This window comes from Trachemys scripta, chromosome 2, assembly GCF_013100865.1.
Source record: "Trachemys scripta elegans isolate TJP31775 chromosome 2, CAS_Tse_1.0, whole genome shotgun sequence".
In the NCBI taxonomy this organism is placed as follows: domain Eukaryota; kingdom Metazoa; phylum Chordata; order Testudines; family Emydidae; genus Trachemys; species Trachemys scripta.
In genome coordinates, this window is record NC_048299.1 from 270,060,104 (window position 1) to 270,072,553 (window position 12,450).

The window sequence follows — 12,450 nt, forward strand, 5'->3', positions numbered from 1 at the left end:
AGTACTGTGTCCATAAACAGCAGAATGGCTCGAAGTGGAAGCAAATGTGTGGGCAACATTGCTTGAACTGTGTCCTGAGGGTGAAATCTGACACCATGTCTACCCCAAGGAGAAAGATGAGGCTGGAAGGATGCTCTGACAACACAAAGCTTTAGGTTACGGCATCCCGTTGCACTTCCTATATCTACTACCCAAGCATCTGCCAGACCACGTACATCTCATTCAAAACAACAACAATTCTGTCTTGCTTTGATATAGACCTCAGTACAGAAGGATGTCATGACATTGTATTGACTCATTTGGGCTGTGAAATGGATATTTTGGCCCAGATGCTCTCCTGTGCTGAGATCTGAGGCAGGACCAAATACACCTAGACCAGTGGTCCCCAAAGAGTGATGCGCACCCCCATAGGAGGATGTGGAGGAACATTCATGGGGGCGTGGTGGGGCCCAGGCCAGCCCCCATGGGAGGGCGTGGACAGAGCACCACTCAGCCCCACTCTGTCCCCAGCTTCACTGTAGCCCCGCACCCAGCCCCAGCCGCAGGTCCAACCCCCGCCCTGGCTTCAGCCACTGGCTCCCGGCCCCCTCCCAGCTGCGGCTCCTGGCCTCAACCATAGCCCTGACCCCAGCCCTGCTTCCAGCTGTGGCCCCAGCTCCCAGCCCCTACAGAGGGTCCATTCCCAGACATGGCCCCTGCTCTGACTGCAGCCCCACTCCCAGCCGAGACTCCACTGCAGTGCCAGCCCTACTCCCGACCACGGCCACGCTCCCAGCCCTGGCTCCTGACCGTGGCTCCTAGGGGGGCATGGACAAAAAAGCTTGAGGACCACTGACCTAGACCATCCCTACCTAACCTCTTCTTAAAAATCTCCAATGATGGGGATTCCACAGCCTCTCTTGGAAGTCTATTCCAGTGTTTAACTATCGTTATACTCAGAAAGTTCTTCTTAATATCTAAAGTAATTTCCCTTTCTGCATATTAAGCCAATTCTTCTTGTCCTACAGTCAGTGGACATAGAGAACAATTGATCGTGTCTTCTTTATGATGACCTTCTTTATGATAACATATTGGAGGACTGTTATCAGGTCCCCCCTTCAGTCTTCTTTTCTCAAGACTAAACATGCCCACTGTCATAACTATAAAGAGAAGGGTAACAGCCCTCCTGTGTACCATACTATAATCCCTCCTGGCCAGAGACACCAAAATCCTTTTACCTGTAAAGGGTTAAGAAGCTCAGGTAACCTGGCTGACACCTGACTCAAAGGACCAATAAGGGGACAAAATACTTTCAAATCTTGGTGGGGGGAAGGCTTTTGTTTGTGCTCTTTGTTTTGGGGGTTGTTCGCTCTTGGGACTGAGAGGGACCAGACATCAATCCAGGCTCTCCAGATCTTTCTGAACAAGTCTCTCATATTTCAAACTTGTAAGTAAACAGCCAGGCAAGGCGTGTTAGTTTTATCTTTGTTTTCTCAACTTGTAAATGTACCTTTTACTAGGGTGTTTACCTCTGTTTGCTGTAACTTTGAACCTAAGGCTAGAGGGGATTCCTCTGGGCTCTTTAAGTTTGATCACCCTGTAAAGTTATTTTCCATCCTGATTTTACAGAAATGATTTTTACCTTTTTCTTTAATTAAAAGCCTTCTTTTTAAGAACCTGATTGATTTTTCCTTGTTTTTAGATCCAAGGGGGTTGGATCTTGATCCACCAGGAGTTGGTGGGAGAAAGGAGGGGGGATGGTTAATTTCTCCTTGTTTTAAGATCCAAGGGGTTTGGATCTGTATTCACCAGGGAATTGGTGAAGAGTCTCTCAAGGCTACCCAGGGAAGGGAATTAGCACATTGGGAGTGGTGGCAGCGGACCAGATCTAAGCTGGTAGTTTAGCTTAGAAGTTTTCATGCAGGCCCCCACATCTGTAACCTAAAGTTCAGAGTGGGGAAGGAGCGTTGACACCCACTTTTTTTTAACCTTTTCTCATAGGTCATGTTTTCTAAACCTTTCATCATTTTTGTTGATCTCCCCTGGAGATAGCTTTCTCAAAGTGCAGTGCGGTGCCAAAACTGGATACAATACTCCAGCTGAGGCTGTACCAGTGCCAAGTAGAACAGGACAATTACCTCGCGTTCCTTACATATGAATTCCTGTTAATACATCTGTGCCAGTCCTGGTCAGTTGCCTAAGTTAGAACAGCTTAGGCGCCAATCTAAATTACACCATCTGGTTATGGTCCTATAGGATCATGTGCCAGTTATGAATTGGTGAAGTGCTATGTTCCCCCAAACCTTTGCCTTCCCGTTAGGGAATAGGGAAGGAGAAGGGGGAACAGCTACCACTTTTGTTCCAGGCTGATGGGAGGAGAAGGGGGTTGGCAAGAAGTTTGGTGAATGACAAATAGCAGGAACAGGGAGAGGAAAATAGTCTGATAGAGTTTGGGGCTGAAAGCGCGCCCGCTGCTCTTTGATCAGGGTTATTTTCAGGGCCTTGCACAATTGTAGGCTTGTTTAGAAATGGTTAAATCAATTGAATACATTAAAAATAATGGGCCCAGACCCCTCACACTGGTGTAAATTGTCACTTAAGGCAGTGGTGCTGTGACAGTTTGCACCCACCAAGGCTCTGCCCCGTGATCTTTATTCTTTGCCCTAATCATTCGTGGGGCTCTTTGAAAGAGTCAGGTTTTAGCTCTGCAGTGCGTCAAACTATCCAACACTATCTTGGCACAGGAAAGGTGAGGTCAAGGGAAGCAGCTGATCTTGTGACCCTCTCTAGGACTTCATTAAGTCTGGGGAGACATTCCTAAGGCACTGCCAGGATTCACTTTTTCAAACACAAAACTCATGTAAAGGGCAAGGGGTGGGGTAGAGCGGGGAGCGAAGCAAATCTTTAAGTGCAGACTGCTTGTCTAGTATGAAGTGTATATATATCAGCGTTTGCTTAATTCCAGCTGAGAGAGAAAGGAGGGCAGAGAGACAGAAATAGCAGAGATGAGTCACTGTCAGACAGTAACCGGGGGGGAAAAAAGGCTTTTCATTCTGACCTTAGAAGGAAGAGTGACTGAATTCGGGGGCAGATGTTCTGATTTTTAAATAAGCCGGAACCTGAAACGAAATCTGGCACCTGATACACAATCCAAGACACAAATAATCCAGTCTCAAATAAACTGCGGCCACAGTCCATCTCTCTCTTTAACTATTTACTGAACGAAAAAGAGAAAAGGACTCCGTTAAAAATGTCCATATATTGCACTGATATTGCACCTCTCAGGCTCTCAAAGTGCAAATATTAACTAACCAAACCCAATAACACCCCTGTGAGGTAGGTCCAAGCAAGAAATATAGGGTTAGATTCTCTCCTCTGTTCCAGCTCCTATATGATGCTGATGCAGTGGCTGGAATCTGGCCTTACCCATCTAGCAGAAAATTCCCTCAGCATAGGGGGCTCTCCACTGGTATAAGCTGTGTAGCCAGCTCCTAAATCAGTTGTCCCCCCAACTCCGTAACATTCCTGTGGTAACCTGGACACAAACTGACATAGTGACACAGGAATCTTTTTCTGCAGTGTAACACTTTCTAGTGTTACCTGTGAAACACTTGAAAATCCTGCCTGTGGGCTGCTGTCATCTCGTGATATGTGAGGTGACCAAGTCTCCTCCCTCTCTGAGCTTTGCCCATGTGGAAAAAAAATAGGCCTTATCTAGCTCAAACCATGTATTTCTGTTCAAAAGCCTAATGCCCAGGCCCATATTTTAATGACACGCTCCCTCTCCCTTTCTCCAGCTCTATCACTACACTGTCCAAAAATATGAAGGGATGGCTGTGATGTAGTGATTCACAGAGAAGAAGCAGCTGTGTTAACAGAGAAAGACAGCCACAGGAAGTAGAATTGTGGGATGAGGAAAACATAAAAACCTGGAACATGGAAATCCAGCCCACAGTATACCCCTCAGGATTATTAACTAGAAACATTTTCTGATTAAAGGGCCAGTGGCAAAATTCCCAGCAACTTTGGGTCAGACCCCAAAGGCTCACCCTCAGACAAAGCAATCAAAATAAAACTTTCTATCCTTTTCTGTCACTCAGGCAAGGCCATTCTTAGGCACAATAGTAAACAGAGGGGCTGTTTCCAGTCACACATTGTTGCAATGGCAGAGCTGATCTCCTCTTCCTGTAGAGGAGCCATATGAGAATGTACACGCCCTTCAGATTCCTTTAACACACTGTCTCATCAGTCTAGGCCTCTCACACCCTCAGTCTCACCTGGAACTCACCACCAAAACACTTGGTTCAGGCCACAGAGATGCTGGGATTAGAACTCGGGAGGTTGTTAGTATATAGGCTTGTTTGTTAGCCTGAGAGAGAATTTTGAGTCTGATTTTTGATACTGTTATATCCTTACTAGCAAAGAACAAAGACGCTGTGTGTTGCCTCTGCCCAGCCAGATGGGTTTGTTAGTATAATGAGAAAAGATAAAGGATAGAGTTAAAAGTGTTACTGGGTATGGTGGGAGTGTAATATACAAGCATACACTGGAAGACAGCCTGGTTCCTCTCTCAAGACAAGATCAAGCAACCAGTTAGGAGGGGCAAGATGGAATGGGGGTGAGGGAGAGAGAGAAGCATAAAAAACACTAAAAGCCAAAGAAAGGCATGACCTTGGCCAGAACACAACCTCATTCCTTACCCCTCCCATGGGATACAAAAGAGGTGGCACCAAGACCCCAGACTCATGATCATCCAAAACGGAACATGACCATAAGTTGTAAGGGGTGGGACCAGAGATGTGCACTGCAGGTATATTTGGGCCTGTTAAGAAGGAGGAAGCGGGAATACAAAATGGCGACATGGGTTAAGGCTCTGTGGCATTAGAGCTATGCATGTGCGTGCTTGAAACTAAACCCAATAAACACCGCATTACCTGCACTTCGGACTTCCGGTCTTCTGCTTTCTGTCTCCGTGACAAGAACCAGAGGAGAAGTGAAGGGAAAGCCCCCTAACAGACATCTTCACTCCCTGTCCTGTGACCCGCTCAATAGCCCACACTTCTCTCTCAGTCACAAATCATGGAGTTGAAAATAAAAGCACCTCGTGAATATGAGGGCTGCTTAATGATGCCAACCAATTTGATCCCTCCAGGAACAGGTTGAACTCCTTTTGTCTAAATGGAACGTAAGTAGCTGCCCCTCAACAAGAAAGCGGGTGTATAGGGAGGAGCTACAAAAATCCAAGGTTCAATTAATTATGGTAGCCAAATAATACAAAAAACAGGAAGGAGACTGAATTTGCTAGGGTCAAAATGAGGGAGCCAGAACGGGGCACCTAGAAGCGAATCCCAGGCAATGCTCACCGCTCCAAGAAAGAACACAGGAAGACTGTAGACATTGCCCAAAGGAATTCTGCCCAGATACATGAGTGTAAAAGTGCCAAAAAAAAAACAGGCTGCAGAGAACCTGCCATGTCTGATGTCCCATTCCTGGTCTGATGAATGGCTGTTTTGGCCAATACCAGGAGGAGGCCGATGAGGAGCTCCCTGGACATTGCAGGACCACAGATCAGTTGTGAATGAATTAAAAGGTGCAGGGAACAGTGCAGCCAGCATCTCAACAAGAAGTTACGGAGGAGGGGCCTATTGAAGTCCACAACCGGTGCCGGAGTTAGAACTTGGGAGGTTCTGGCTCCTGTGCTGAGCTCACCATACCACATTCTCTTTCTTTCACAAATTATGAGGAATTAAGCATGCAATTAAAATTAATTGCTACTGATGAATTTCAGTGCTGCTAAACGGTGCCAGGTTGGCAGACTGGGAAGTTTGCAAGCTTCCCCACCCATATGTCTTAAGGCAGATCTGAAGGCATTACTTCTACAGTGAAAGGTTGGTTCAGTCTACATGACATTCAGTCTTTGGCTTCTCTGGTGAGCCTGAATGCTGGAGTGTTAACAAAAGCCCTTTGGAAACACTGGGTGGGATTTTTAAAAGAGCACGGCATTGGCCTAATTCTGCTTCCATTGGCAGTAAATTCTCATTGTCTTCTGAGGGAGTGTCTAAGCCAATATTTGCATTTCTGAAAATCCCACCTATAATGTTTGGCAGAGGAAACTTCTTCAATATGTACATTTCCTGTAGACTTCCATCTGTGATGTGCTCATATCTAACCTACTGTGCTTGCTCTTAGCAGACATGTTTCATGTGATATAGTAATATATGTGGTCATGAAAAGCTCTTCCTATAAAGATCTTTGACTCACTTCGGACATCAAAGCTAATTTGCCTTGCTATCTGTCTCCACGCAATAGGCCTGTGTGTGCATTCTCTGCCAGTTTCTCCTATGTGTCTGAATGGAAGATCAAATACAGTCAAAGTGGTTGTTTTCTAGGGTTATTAATGTTTTCCAAGTCATTTCCTTGTGGATGACAAGCCTGCCAGAAGCACTCGTCACCTGGCACTTCATGCATGAGGTTGTTTTTGGTGAGCAGAGGAGGGTGAGCTCATAAGAAGGCCTGGCTCTCAATTAGGAACTTCTGAATTGCAGTACAGGTGGTGCTAATCAGTATACTGCCATTCACATCCAGGGACCTCAGATGGCGCGAAGGAATGTAGTTCCACTCAAGTCCGTAGGCCAGACACTCAGGTAGGGCAAATCAACCCAGTTCCATTAAAGTCCATCGACCAGATCCTTAACTGGTGCAAATCATTGTAGCCCCACTGAAGTCAGTGGGCCAAACACTCAAGGGGTGCAAATCAGCATAGGTCCATTGAAGTCAATGGGTCAGATACTTGGCTGGGGCAAGTGGGTGTAGTTCCCGTTAAGTCAATGGGCCAGATCTTCATGTGGTTCAACTTGACTTAGGTCCAATAAAGTAAATGGAGATATGTCGATTTACACCAGCTCAGGATCTGGCTGATCTCTCTTAACCAAATTTGTTCATGCAGGGCCATGTTCAGCTTACCATAGTAGTGACCCTACAGGGCCAGAACCTTGGGCATGGAATGGTTATGATGTACCTTGCCCACAAGACCTGCGTAACTAGCCCAGGGAGGATCATTCATACAGCACCTGCTACAATGAGGACTGGTCCATGACTCAGGCTCCTAGGGGCTGAGGTAATACAAATAAATCATCATCGTCATTCCAGACTGATCCTGCAACAGCATACAGATGTGGCCGGGACTTGTGTTCCGTATGCTGTGCTTGCTGCCCGCATAGCAGGACAAGGGGGCACATGGTTAGAGAAAACGGAATGTGATCTCATTGCTCCTATTCCACAGTGATCCTGAACTAGGTTTTCAGCCACTTTTGGCTACTAAAGGCCAGTATAAATTAGAATGCTCAGAGTGCTTCTCTAACACAGCGTGAGGGGGAAGGGAGAGAGAATAGCACCAGGGCCAGGGCATTACAAACCAGGAGGTTAAACCGGCTTCATGCACCCCCTGATTGGAGCTCTGTGGAGCTGTTGCCATTACGGAGGATTTAGCGATAGGCTGCAAAAGCAGTTTCCATGCATGACCATGTCCCTTTATGTAGCCCCTCCGTGGAGACTGTCCCTACCAGGTGCAAATGTCATCTATGCAGAGGTCTGTGCAGCAGCCACCAAACATACACACAAGGATGGGATTTCCAGTGATACTCCTACTAGCTGGCACGGAGTGTAAATCCCAAGGGACAATAAGGTAAATAAAGCAAATCCCAGCGAAGAAATAACACCCCTGTAATAACAGCATAACAGACGAGGAGCCTTTATTAGGAACAGGAAAATAGGATCTGAGAAGGAAGGGTTCAGGTTAGCTTATAAGTAACAAACATTAATAAATAAGTCAATTCTCCACTTCCTCACACCCACAGACTCCAACCCCAGCTTCCTCTATGGCACCTTCACAGGGTAGTTAGCTTAGCGAGGGTCATGCGTCGTGAGATGGAGTTTTGCAGCGCTATTGCAATGGCTGGGTTACTTCTTCTTCATCCCTGGATGGGGCAGGGTCTTCTGACTCCAACTCAGCTCACTGGCTCCTTGGTCTGGAATCCTCCTGGGGTCTCAGCTGGCTGTCGGTAGCCAGGTCAAATCTCTCTCTCTGGATGCTGGTCACTGCAGTGCTGGAACTGCCTATTCCCTCTATCCAGGCTCAGAACAATGCAAAAGCTCCCTTTGGAAGACAGGGGGATTTAGCAGGATCTCCCTAAGTTCCACTGTTTCTCTCCCAGCTTTCAAACTCTTTTTTGTAAAGTCTGGCTGCCCCTTCCCCCGTTAATGCATTGGGAGCTATTCAACCCTGGCTTTTCATTGGTCCAGTGGACTGCTCATCCAGCAGAAGCTTCCCTATTGGCCCCAGGAGTGTTTTTAGTTTCTTCTATCCCCACCCATCATTCCAAGCATGCTGGGAATGTGGTCAGAAGAATATGACAGCCATTGTAGTCATAGGCCTTTTGATAGGGCCCCCTTGCTGCTCAGATTGGAGCTCCAAACTCCACATGGGGGTTACATTGCTGTAGTCAGGGCTGGTGCAATCACTAAGCAAACTAGGGCGCCAAGATTTGAGGGCGCCAAAAAGCGGTGCCCAAAGTGTCTGGGATGCTCACCCGGCGCTGGCTAAACATGTAACCCTCTTCCCGCCACTGTGCGAGGGGGCGCTGCAGCTTTGATCAGCTCTGGCTGGCTGGGAAGTTATGTCATTCCTCCTCTGGCCGCTGGGGGCACTGTGCTTCTCCCTTCTGCTCTGGCTACTCCCCAGGGCCCCACCCCCGCTCAGCCCCACCCCGCCCCCACTCCCCTGAGCTCTGCAGCAGGGACAGGGCTGCACTAACCTGCGGCAGGAAATACAGAGACCCGGCCCCAGCTGCGCCGCCAGTGAGTGCTGCGGGGTGGTTCCCCCCTGCCCTCCAAGCCAGCCCCGCACTCCCATCTCCAGCCAACCCCTGCCGCACCCCCCTGCCCGTAGCCAGCCAGCCCCACACCCACCTGTCTCCAGCCAACTCCTGCCGCACTCCCCTGCCCGAAGCCAGCCAGCCCCACACCCTGTCAAGTTATTCATTTATTTTCATTAAATATGTAGTCTAAATAATGAAATTAATAAAGTTTCAAGCCGAATGTGTATTAATTCTAATGAACAATGCCACATTATGCAGTATTCATTTTTAAAAGTTTATAATAAGCGAAGCCCTTACAAGATGGAAGTTTCGCCTAGGGTGCAAAATATCCTTGCACCAGCCGTGGCTGTAGTTAAATTCTGTTCCCATAGATTCACTGAGTTTTAAGGCCAGAAGGGACCATCCTGATCAATCCAAAGATAGAAATAGAAAATTGAGAGTCACAATAAAGCAGCAGCAATCCAGACTAGCTATACTCCTGGCACTTTTTGAATATTTCTTGCTCTGTAAAAAGGAAGTTTTTTGTATACACTAGCTAATTGTTAGTCACTGATGCTGAGAACTCCTTTCTGGATGTCTTAGGAAAATGTATTTTATTTTCTGTGATAAATTTCATTTCCTGGATTTTTGGGGCTTTTTGTTGAAAACCTGACAAATGATCTTGTTTAGGTTTCCAAATACCAAAAGACAAACATTTGTCAATTCAACTGAAAAAGGCCAACAAAAACGGAAATTTTATCACAAAAATGACTTTTGGAACAGAACCATTTTTCATTACCAAATAATAATCAGGAGATAAAAAAGTCATCCAGTTCTACCCCATCGAATAAGTAGATGTTTGAAGGCTGCAAAAATTCATATTAACTATTTTTCTTTTCACATTTCACAATTACCAGTGATACATCTGCAGCGTCTTAATGAAGCATCCAAGGTAAATTATGTGTTACTGCAATTACTTTACGCATATATGCATGAAAGCCTTGGTTTGTTTTACTTTTGTAAGCATCATATAAAAGGCAGGTCTTCTAATGGTTAAAGCAGGGCTGGGACCTGTGGAAAATTCTGCCACCCCTTGTCTATCTTATCTATTTAAACTGTAAATTCTATGAGTCAGGGACCATTTCTTACTATGTATTTCTAGCACAATGTGGCCTTGAACTCAGTTGGAGCCTCTAGGGACTACTGTAATAGAAATAACTACAACTAATACAATATGTAACTAGTGTTAGAGCATGTAAAAAAGTTGCCTATTCATTAACTGATATGAATATATAATTCACCTGGATTTCCTTGTCAAATGTTCATTTATGATGAGTGAACAATATTAATGATGTTCTTGAGCTTAATTCCCAAACAGAAAGCTACTTTCTGTAATGGGGTACCATCTAGTGTCAAGATTCCAAACCTTTGTCTACACAGATTGCACTAGCAGTGTGAGAAAGGTTTAGATACAGTCACGGTAGTGGAGATGGCCCCTTCTCTTCAAAGTACATGACACTATGTTGTATTTGAGAAGAGCCTTGTCACAGTGCTAGCCATGCACTGATCATAAATATTTATGCTTGAAGCAAATGAAACAGTCATGCCAATAAACATCAGCCTGTTGTGTAATTTTTCAATATTTCGTGAGCAGCCTGCAGGAGTGAGAGGGTGATGTGACAAGTAACACAAGCCACTTCGTCAGCAATGATGCGAAATTCAAAAAACAGTGGAGGCTGCATAAAAAGTCTACCATCATTCTGCTTTATTATTTCCGCATTGTTACAAAACAAATCCCTTCTCTGTCAGAAAACTGAATGGCGAAGGACTATCTGATCAGGTCAAAGCCCTGGAACACGTCCCATGTACTGAGGACTGAGGTGGGGAATTACGTATGTTTCTCCATAAACAAAGAGTAGCCATGTGCGTCCAGGCTAAAATGAGCTTTATTTTAAAGGAAACAATTCCGAAAGAACAAACGTAGCTGCAGAGCACAGAGAGTGTATATCTTTGTACCATGTTACATCAGCTGGGAGTGTGTATATCTCCTCAATGTGCTGCGTCAGCTCTGCCTCACAAAATGTCTGTTGCCCTCCAGCCATCAGCGTTTAAAGGTGCAGGTCACAGAAAAGTCACATGGGCTTGTCTATACTTACGCGCTGGTTCAGCGGCAGGCAATCGAATTTCTGGGTTCAATTTATCGCGTCTTGTCTGGACGCGATAAATCGAACCCAGAAGTGCTCCCCGTCGACTCTGGTAATCCTGCTCGGCGCGAGGAGTATGCGGAGTCGACGGGGGAGCCTGCCTGCCGTGTCTGGACCGCTGTAACTTTGAACTAAGGTACGTCAACTTCAGCTACGTTATTAACGTAGCTGAAGTTGCGTAACTTAGTTCGAATTGGAGGGTTAGTGTAGACGAGGCCTTACATAGCTGCATGTACCACTGTTTGCGGGCAGGAATCCATCCCCATGCTGTACTGTGTTCAAAGTCCCGACCCCTTCCACTATTTAGTGTAGATCCGCCAGCCTCACCCTCCAAAGCCCTCTCTGATGCACTATGGAAGGGCCCTCCAATAACAGGTCTCTGCAGCAGCCAGGAGGCAGCAGAACCACTTCTGTTCTGCTGGAGGCAAGATCCTTTCACTGCAGAGGCTTACTCCAGAAAGTAGTCATTATTTTCTCCCCACTAATTTTGTATGAGCTTGTGCCGTTGAAATCAAGGGTAGTCTTTCCACTGGCTTCAATGGGCTTTGGATCAGGCCCTAAAAAGCAAAGGTTGCTTACAACCAGATTTGCAATAGGAATATTGCAAAGCATCAAATCGATGATCATTCTACACCTTTCTGAATTTACTATAAAAAGGATCCACTGTACAGTGGCAACATACCTTTTCCTTGTTACTCTGTTTGTTTCACAGCATGTGTGTCCAGCATGTTGTAGACCAGGGGTAGGCAACATATGGCACGTGTGTCGAAGGCGGCATGCGAGCTGATTTTCAGTGGCACTCACACTGCCCGGGTCCGGGCCACCGGTCCGGGGGGGCTCTGCATTTTAATTTAATTTTAAATGAAGCTTCTTAAACATTTAAAAAACCTTATTTACTTTACATACAACAATAGTTTAGTTATATATTAAAGACTTATGGAAAGAGACCTTCTAAAAACGTTAAAATGTATGACTGGCACGTGAAACCTTAAATTAGCGTGAATAAATGAAGACTCAGCACACCACTTCTGAAAGGTTGCCATCCCCTGTTGTAGACTGTACTCTTGACAGATGGAGTTACAAGAGGTTTTGCTTTTGATCAAGAACTAACTGGCAAAATCCAGATAATTCAAAGTATCTCAATGCCTTTGCTAGAGTTTAACCATTCAGAACACCTTCAGCTTCACAACAATGGGGTAGACTATCGTCCTACAGTCTTTCCTGAGTAAGAGGCAGTGCACAACTGCACTGCCCCAGGGTTCCGGAGTCACAATCTAGTCCCTGCTGCCCTCTTGCTCCAAGAGGAAATTAAGCTGTGTTAGCCCACTTCCTCCTCTGCATTGACCCAGCTGTGGTGGCCAGTGCATTGAAGGCATGGAACTATGGCTACACTTACTTTGCACCCCAACTAG